Here is a 9,934-nt window from a genome sequence, read left to right on the forward strand (position 1 = left end):
TCACTGCGACAGTATTTCAGTGGGTCAAAGCAGTAATGAGAGGCGTTCATCATGAACAAATAAGCATCTAATCCCAAACCCGCGCATGAAATACATATGCATATGAATATTGTATATTTATAAAGTGTGTGCTATTTAGCAGTAGGTACTTTTATCAAAGGGCCATGGACTTAATTCCACAGTCAGCAATTCTCAGGCACCAATGCTAATACTGCTCTATAGTAATGTCTACCTGCATAACTGTCATGGAAGACACAACATAGGATGATTGATTGAAATAAATTATGTTTTAGTTTTTAAATTAAAAGTGACTGTTGTTTCTGGTATCATACACATGCAGGTACTCTTATGAGACTGTTGAAGGAGGATCACTTGAATATAATAGTTGCCCCAGTAGGACAGAATGTCCTGGTGGTCAAGGCTGGACAAATGCCATACTTCATATAAAAATTTGAACAGAGATTCTTTTTCCACCAGTTAAGCTTTGTGTGGACCATTCAAGCTTGCGCAGGAGACCAAAGGAGCCAAGTTTGATAAGGAAGAGAAATTTCCGCTTATAAATTATTCAGCAACAAATAAATATATTGTACTGATTGCAGTTACAATAAGCCCACAGTCAGCACAAGCCCTGCAATGAAATCTGACCTGTGACCAATATGCTGGGACCCACAAAAAAACACAGCGATAAGAAATGGCTGCCCACTCAAGCCTTGCCTTGGTAGATAGATATAAAACCCCATTTTTATCACATAAAGTGGAGCAAGCGGTGGGTAGGGATAGGCACCAGTGCCTGAGGCATCTACACTCACAACGACAGAACTGGCCACGATAAATCACAATGGCGCTTATAAAAGGATTGCCATTGTCAAAGTAACATTTGGAAATGCCCCCTCTTTTTACATTCTACATTACAATTGGCCACTTTTTTATTCTTCCTGTGAGTGCTGGGCCCTTTTTTAGTGGGTACATTTCCTTTATGGTCCTCCCCCTCCAGAGTTGTCACTGCTGCATTCAAAGCAGTGTGTAGAGAGATACACTATCTACACACTGGTAATGGATGCCAAACATTAAGAGTACAGAATTCAATGACTGAATTTCATGAATTGAGCTGAATTTCTATTGACTGAAATGTAAAAGCTTTGGAAAGCAGTTTCGTTAGAATAGTCAACACAATTACATATTTAAATGCAATAACACACAAAACTCAAACACAAATATACACAAGTATATTTGTCCATGTCTCTTTCTGACATCATGCTGGATGTATCATATGTTTCGAGGACACACAGGTATATATGCATACATAGATACATTTACATTTGCTGCATGAGAGCCTTCATCTGGTTAGCAGTTTTTACTCTCCTGGCTCCTATGAGAAGCAGCACTGTCAGGGATGGATTACTGCACGGGCCTGTCGGGCCCAGGCCCAGGGGCCCAAGGGGTCAGGGGGCCCTGAAGCCCAAGCCTTTGCATGGAATCATTGCCTCAATATCAACAAATCAGGATGTAGACTATGAATCTGATTGAATTCAGTACTGGCCATCCCCAAAATGCACCAGAATACAGGAAATCACATCAAACAAGTTAAAAAATGTCTGGGGGAGGACCCCCAAACCCCCCCTCCCACATATGCGACAATTAGTGGGGGGCCCTTAATACATCTGGGCCCAGGGGCCTGAAAGTTCATAATCCGTCCATGAGCACTCTGTGTGTGTGTGTGTGCAGCCACGGCACCTATAATGGATGCCAAACATTAAGGATGGATTAAGTGTTAAATTACAGTTCCCTAATTAAAAGGGTTCAAGGTGCCTTTCTTGGCTGCGTGAAGACGTGCTGTAGCAGTAATCTAAATGAATCAAATCACCGCACCTCACAAGCTGGGGCCGCTACGTCCGCTGTTGTTTGGGTGATAGATTCTCCTGGTGGGAAGGCTGCAAATGAACCAGAGAGATCTATGCAGAAGATAATGACAGTCATTAGACGATAGCCTTATAGCTCAGGAGTCGTAAGCTCATGTGTAGGGTAGAAATTTCAATAACACATAGTTGCACTGTAGTCCTTATGGCAGTGGTAACACAAGGAATGGATGATACAATTGACCTTACCTACCATGCCACACTTTCAGGCCAATCAGCATGCTGAATTCAAGAGCACAACATTTAGGCATGCAAGTTGATTGGCTGTTGAGCTCGACCCTTTCAACAAGAAAAACAAAAACAATGCTTGAACGTTCTATTTTGTTCCCAATCTACTTCCACTTCACATATGGAATGTTAAAACAGAAGCCTTGTGGGAACAACTATGATGCTGATAATGGAACTCTCTTGAAACAGTCAATATGTAAGAGATAATGGACGACACTCCATTAGATTATCCAAAAATAAACGCACATTCAAAGTTGTAATGCGGCCACGACGCGCAGCGGAGAGAAAAAATACTCTTTTCTGATTGGCTGGTGGGGTGGCTATTAATTCTGAATAACAGGACACCATTCCATATCATATGCTTATGAATGGTAACTAGTAGGACGACGGTTGCAGGCTTCACAACAATGGGTTTAACTGTAAACAAACTAACTGTCCATGCTATCGCTGTTATAGGGCCAACAAAAGTTGTACAACAAGCTGAACTAGTGAGCTTCTTTTAAAACGGAACTGCGTGTTTCCTTTGCTTTACAGTGGCAACCGGGTGAAAAAAATTCTAAGTGCGGGATAACGGCCTTCGATGTGTCCATTTATATGATTAATGGACTCGGGCGGAGTTCTTTGCCCCTCGCCCTTGTCCATTAATTCCGTATAACAGGACACCTCGGCGGCCGTTATCCCTTACTTAAAATTTTTGTTATCTTATTTAGATAGTTAAAGCTGTTAAATATATATTTATTTCAAACTGTTACTAGGCAGTGCCGCATTAATGGTTGCTACGCTGGAACACTCTCCAGTGGGTCTACCACCTAGGCTACATATAGCCTAAATAAGTCAAAACATTGATGGAATCAAAATAAGGCATTTTTATTTTTGTAAATTGAACTGCATGTTCCCATTGAAGTTTGATCTGCCGGCTTTCCAGTCCAGCCTCAGACAGCAGCTAAACGGTGGTAGCGTGCAAAGAGTGGTTGGTGAAGCACTTCTCAAGTCCACCTGATGCGCAGCAGCAGGTGTTCATTGAAAGTAATTCTGGTAGGCCGTAATCAGACATATTCAGTGCAGCAGTGTTTCTTTGCTGTTTTTCCTTGATACAATGTTTCAAATTAACGGTAATTTTCACTGAACATTCTAAAGAACTCGGGCGAATTGATACAAAATATGTAGGCCCAGAGCCAGGTACCTTTATATGGCTCTGTGTAGGCCTAAGAAGGTCAAAAAAATTGAACTAGCCTACTTCATAGCCGTGCAAATAACCGATTTTTAATCGTACGTTCTAAAGAACCTTCACAATGGGAAACTGAATCAAGCAGTAGAATAACTAAAGGGATAACGGCCGCCGAGCTGTCCTGTTATACAGAATTAGTGGCCGAGGGCGAGGGGCAAAGTTGCCTCCGCCGAGTCCATTAATTCCGTATAACTGGACACACCTCAAAGGCCGTTATCCCGCTTATCACCCGGTTGCCACTGTAAAGCAAAGGAAACACGCGGTTCCGTTTAAAAAGAAGCTCACTAGTTCAGCTTGTTGTACAACTTTCGTTGGCCCTATAACAGGGATAGCATGGACAGTTAGCTTGTTTACAGTTGATTACATTGTTGCGAAGCCTGCCTCCAGGCTCAACCGTCGTCCTACTATCATTGTTATAGTTACCATTCATAAGCATTGATATGAAACTGCGATTAATGTGGGGCAGCCTGGCTCTTTGATGTGAATGATGACACTTGGGACAAAAGGGCAAGGGCAACGTGCCATGTTGTCTTTTGGCCTGAACATCAAGGCTGTATGAGTATTGAGCTAGATGTGCTGCAAATTCATCTGATGACAGCTGGAATATATTACACATTAAGTACACATGTGTATCATATTATACATATTATATCATATTACTTTGTTTAGAAAGCAACAAGATATAACAGATTTCCTAATGGAAACAACAACAAAAAAATCCACACTTTTCTTGATAGACTGGCATGTGTGATGATCTTGTTTGGGGTGTTATTAATTACAATGTTCAGAGTGTCTGAGAAGCATATGTATTGAGTCTAGATCCATCACAGCTGTGGCGGGAATGCTCCTCATAGCTCTTCCTTGTCTACTACAGCTTCTAACGTGTGCATGCACTGTTAATTAAGCACAAAAGTTATAAAGAGACTGACACTGCACTGACTGCACACAACACTGACACTGCAAACGTCAGTCTATGAGTTATCACAAAGCATTCACAAATGTATATGATTCATGTGGGACTACTGGGAATTTAAGAAGTAATAAATCATGGTGTGCAGATAGATGGTCCCCAGGATAAATCTGGGGTAAATTTGAGTGTGTGGGTTCGGGTTAAGGTGAATCTAAAACTTTATTACAACATTAACTTGTGATCTCAAGTTAATAGTGATTAGAGACAGCATTCGTTGAAGAAGTTAACCCTTTTCAGTGGGTTGTTTGTGGGCAAGGCACTGGGCAGAGTGAGGTTTTGTGCTTGTATTTTCTCTGGCCTTCCTTATCATAAAAACTTTGGCTTGTGGAGTTGCCTTTAGGCACGCTGTCTGCCCTGAGAACATCTATTCCCATCACCACTGCAGCATTTCCAAGGTGCTAATGGAAAATGTACCAACTTGCTGAAAAGAAGAGGGTGAGAGGTTTAAAGTGCTAAGGGCTCGAAAAAAAAAGTTTTCCTGACCACTACCCAGACAAAGGAGCACACAAACAACCTCTGAGCCAAACACAACTGGACACAAGCAAAACACTGACGCCACTGAAGTCCAGCCTATCTTTGGGGCATTCGTGAACCAATCTCATTCAGTTTAGCAAACATATCTCTCTGTTAGGCCTCCATCTGGTTCTTACTGTTTGTATGTGACAAATAAAAGTCATCTGCCAGAACTATCTCATCTAGCAAACAATCACATCAGCACATATTTCAGTCATTCATCAAACTTGGCCATGTGCAAAACTGATTTGTTGATGTCTTTTAATTTGTCTCAGAGCTTTACTGTAATCACCTCTAAAGGAGCCAAGCTGGTTATGAGCCTTCATTACAGTATATTGCATGACTGGTTCCTTGACGAATCCTTTTGTCAGTTTTATGTTAGCCTGTTGAGCATCCTCTGCATCCTCTGGTTTGTCAGTAGTTTTCCACTCTTCTCTGAGTGAAATGCATTGTGCTTAAAAGAGAACTCTGGCCGATCACAACATAGGGCCTTGTGGTTCCAGTCCAGTTAAACTGCTGGGGTCATCCCTATGTTCCCCGGGCCCATGTTCCCCGGGTCCTATGTTTCCCAGGTCCTGCTAGTGGCTAGCACAACTAGGCGGCTACATAGCTGTCTCATAGGGGCTTAATTTAGACTGTGTTTGTGCCTTTTAACAGACTTATATCATTACAAGTGCTGATAATGAACAGGATCCTCATGAGTCACCACTATGAGTGTTTAACACAGTAATTGTGAAGAAACAGCATCAATCCAGTGTTTGGACTTTACAGGAAGCAACCAAGGGAATCAGAGGTATGTGACTGCCTGTACAAACACTGGATTTATATTGTTTCTTCACAATTACTGAGTTAAACACACATTTAAAATCAAGATCATAGCACAACCTATTCATTTTGATGTGATAACCTCTATTCCACCTTTATTCAAAGTTGTTAGTATTTCTGAAATTGTATTGAATAGATTACAAGTCTCAAATAGCATGACCTACAGACCCCTAATAAGTCAGGACGTCAGGTCTCTGAAGGTCTGAGAGATGCTCTTGGCCTCGCCTTCACCTTGCCTCGACTTAAAGACTAACGCATTGTGTGGAACACCTGCCACCTTCCTATTGAGGTAACCTATTTTCCCATCGATACCTCCACACAGAGGAAACTGAGTCCGAAAATAGAGCTGCGTTGCAGATGCAAAAACGAGACACGAGGCACCACCACCACCACCGGCGGGGTGACTTTGCCTCACAATGAAGCCGTGGTTTTTGGGACATCGCTCACAAACCCCCAGACAATGGCTGTCCCCTAGTGGCTGTCCTAACAAATGAGACATAGGCCTGTAGAGACATCATTTCTGCCTTCTGCCTGTCAGTTTCAAATGGTTATGGGGTATATTAGAGGGGGGAAAAACACACATACTGTACAGTATGTATGTTAATTAATGTGCATTAATTATTAGTGACTGTCTGATAGGCATGAGGAGAGAGCAGGTAATCATATTTCTGTCCATTATTGTGCAGCAAAGCATTCCTTTCATGAAGTGTTGATACATTACCCAAGAAAATACACACTTACATGACAAACACCCACACACATACCATAAACTATAATAAATATTGCATGCACAGACAAGCATAAACATACACAAAAACACACATACAACAAACACACACTCACACACACACTGTTATGCACATACAGCTCATTCATTTTAGTGCTATGTGTGAATGGACAATGAAGAAAATCTCAGCTCAGCAAACATGAGGCTCATTGTGTAAGGACATCGCAGACCCACTCAATCCTTGTTAGTCAGACAAAAGCCAAACAAATTGTTTACCTCTAAAACACTTCCACTGACAGATTCAGAGTTCCTTGGATTTATGATCTCTGCAGCTCTGACAACCGTAATGGCTTATGCAAATTATTGATTAATTGGATTTGTGGAAGAGGTGTGGCAAATGTGCTAAGCAACGAAGAATGCACTGTGACTGATCAAGTAGAGACAGTGTGTGTTTGTGTGTGTGTGTGTGTGTGTGTGTGTGTGTGTGTGTGTGTGTGTGTGTGTGTGTGTGTGTGTGTGCGTGTCTGTTTGTGAGAGTGCTTTTTCTGTGTACGCTTGTTTGCACTGATTCTGTTACCTGCTGCTGGGAGGTCCAGGGTATGTGTGTGTGTGTGTGTGTGTGTGTGTGTGTGTGTGTGTGTGTGCGTTCATGGCTGATTTGAGGCTGTTCATTGCTGATTCCTGTCACCAGGAGGGCTGTGTGCAAGAGACTGTGCCTCTATGCTACCTGTCATTTGAAAACAGGGAGTGTGTTAACACAACTCACATCCGCTCTCCATCCTCGCTGTTGCCACGCCAACAATGCATCTCCATCCACCGCCCACTCCTCCTCCTCACTTCTCCTCTTCCTCACCTCTCCTGTTTCTACTCTCCTCTTCCTCTTCTCTGTTTCACCCTCCTTGCCTCTCCTCCTCCTCTCTGCTCTTCTCTGCTCTCCTCTGTTTCTCCTCTCTTTTCTTGTCTGTTTCTCCTCTCCTCTCTTCTCTTCTCTCCTCTGTTTCTCCTCTCCTACTTTCTACTCTTCTCTTGTTTGTTTCTCCTCTCCTCCTCTTTTCACTTCTCTTGTCTGTTTCTCCTCTCCTCCTCCTCCTCCTCTCTTCTCTTCTCTGTTTGCTGTCCCTTCCCATCACACTTTAAGTATTTGAATCCCTGCCATGCACACCCGCTGACATGGTCTGGCTGAAAGGCTGTCAGTGACTCATAGGAAGATTTCTCTTTTTCCACATTCGACCGCCTCTGTGAAGTAGGAGATGGGCTGTGCTAGAGTTGGGGGGGGGGAGTATTGTCCTAGTAGGGGTTGTATCGTTACTGACCACAGGGCTAGTGTTCCTAAAAATCCCAATAAGAACATTCTGAATGTCTTTATGAACATTCTGAGTATATAAAGATGAGCATCCCCCCCCCCCTCTCTCTCTTTACTTCTCTTTACTTTGAGGAATGAATGAAGATACATGTCTGGTAGACTACATCTGACAATGCATCATCTGGGGAAGCTTTTTCCAGGGCAGATATTTCCTTATTTTCTTTTCAATATTTTTTTTCCATAGTCCGAGCCACCATGACCAGACCAGATGATGGATTTAAAAAGCACAATCTTAAAGAAAAAGGAGAAAAAAATCCTTTTAGCCTGTTCATGTCACATGTCGCACTGTCAGAAAATGCTGCCATAGTAAAACAGAGCTGGTAAAAGCAGAGAAAAAGTACATTTCCACGGTTTCACACATTTCACTCAAACTCACATGAGCCGTACGTGAGCCAACAAATTGCACATCACTGCAAGGCCGCCAGAGTAATGTCATGGTCAAAATGTCACGGAAAATCACTGCATGGAAAAACAATGGCCTTTGTCTCCAACTCCAAATCCCACTGACTAATGCAAGGTAATTATCACCAGCCTGACAGATGGGCTTTCTCTTCACCAAACATCAAGCCACTGGGCTATTGTTGTACGCCGTGGCATGGCCGTGATGATAATGCAGACTTTAATTAATGTACGTTAATTATTAATCGGTGTCTGATGGGCACGGGGAGAGAGCAGGTAATCATATTTCTGTCCATTATTGTGCAGCATAGCATGCCTTTCATGAAGTGATAATACATTACCCGAAATGCTGAGACCGCTTGTTCATCCGTTTATGCCTGGCGAAATGATTTGTGAAAGGGAGAGCTCTGAAAACAGTGAGCACATTGTGGGGAAAAAAATCGATTTCACCCTCTCCATCAACTGAGACCACAATCCAAATGGCACTCGGCCAACCCTCCTACCCGTGCTGAATTAAAAAAGAATCTTCAATTTACTTACTTTAAGAAGAAGAAGAAAAAGAAGAAGAAGAAACAATGACCCCCAATAAATAAATAAATAGATAAATAAATAAATAAGATACTGTCGTGGTGCAACATACATTGATGAATCATACACATTCTTTCTCTACTTATTATACTTCTTTTATAGGCTATACCTATCCTTATTCTGTTATTACTTGTGTACCTATCCTTATTCTATTATTACTTCTGCCAAGGAGAAGTTGTCTGTCAGGTCTGTTTGTCTCTTAGTCTGTTTGTCTGTCTGTCGGTAGAATTGCAAATCACTAACAGTCTGCAATTTTGATGTAGCATGGGCCAAGGAAAATCACATTCGAATACGACTTTCATTAACATTGCTAGAAAGGGAATATTGCTTTGGCTAGAAGTGTTGTTCTTGTTAATGTCATAACGTCTTTTTACTCACTGAAATGTTTGAGTTAAACACCTTTTATATGAAAGCACTGTCCTTGCCATTTATTTGAATAGCTTTGTGCATACAGTGTAATCTATCATAGAAGAAAGAACAATGAAGTTCTTCACTGAAATTAACTGAATCTGAAGTGAGGATATACTGTATGAAGGAAAAAACATTGCTAACCAACTTTGTTGGCAGATTTTCAATTAAGTGAAACTATGACATCTCACAAGCAACGCTAACTGAACAACAGAATAATAATTGTTTATTCATTTTATATTAAATCAGTTTTAATGATGTACAGTTCTCCTGGTTCTAAGAGTAGATCCTTTCTTTACATCAGTCTTCCGAAGAGGAATGATCTCTCAGGAAACAGAGAGCACTCATCTCACCACACATCTATAGTACAAACCCCATTGGAGCACAGGAAATGTGGAGCCTTGGTCCATCCAGTGTGTTATCTCCGAGCCATTAGCTCAAGGTTGAATACCTCAGGTGGCAAAGTAATGGAGCAAAATGGAGTAAGAAATACTTATTCCACTCACTAACGTTATGGTATCTTATCTAACCAGGGTGGAGCTGGATGGTAGCCATGTAATAAGAGCACCTCAGTATGGCTGGCATTTTCCTTCCCAATCGGTTTCAGCAGTACTAGCACAATGGTCAGACACAGATGAATGAACCAGGTAATTCTTTCTCAGGTAATGTGTGTCGATTTTAAAATACCCACATTGCAGAAACAGAGGGAAGGAGAACCAGTGGAAGGCCAGTTTACATCCCAGAGCAACCAGTCTCTAAGCCCAAGAAC

The sequence above is a fragment of the Alosa alosa genome, chromosome 16 (assembly GCF_017589495.1).
Source record: "Alosa alosa isolate M-15738 ecotype Scorff River chromosome 16, AALO_Geno_1.1, whole genome shotgun sequence".
In the NCBI taxonomy this organism is placed as follows: domain Eukaryota; kingdom Metazoa; phylum Chordata; class Actinopteri; order Clupeiformes; family Clupeidae; genus Alosa; species Alosa alosa.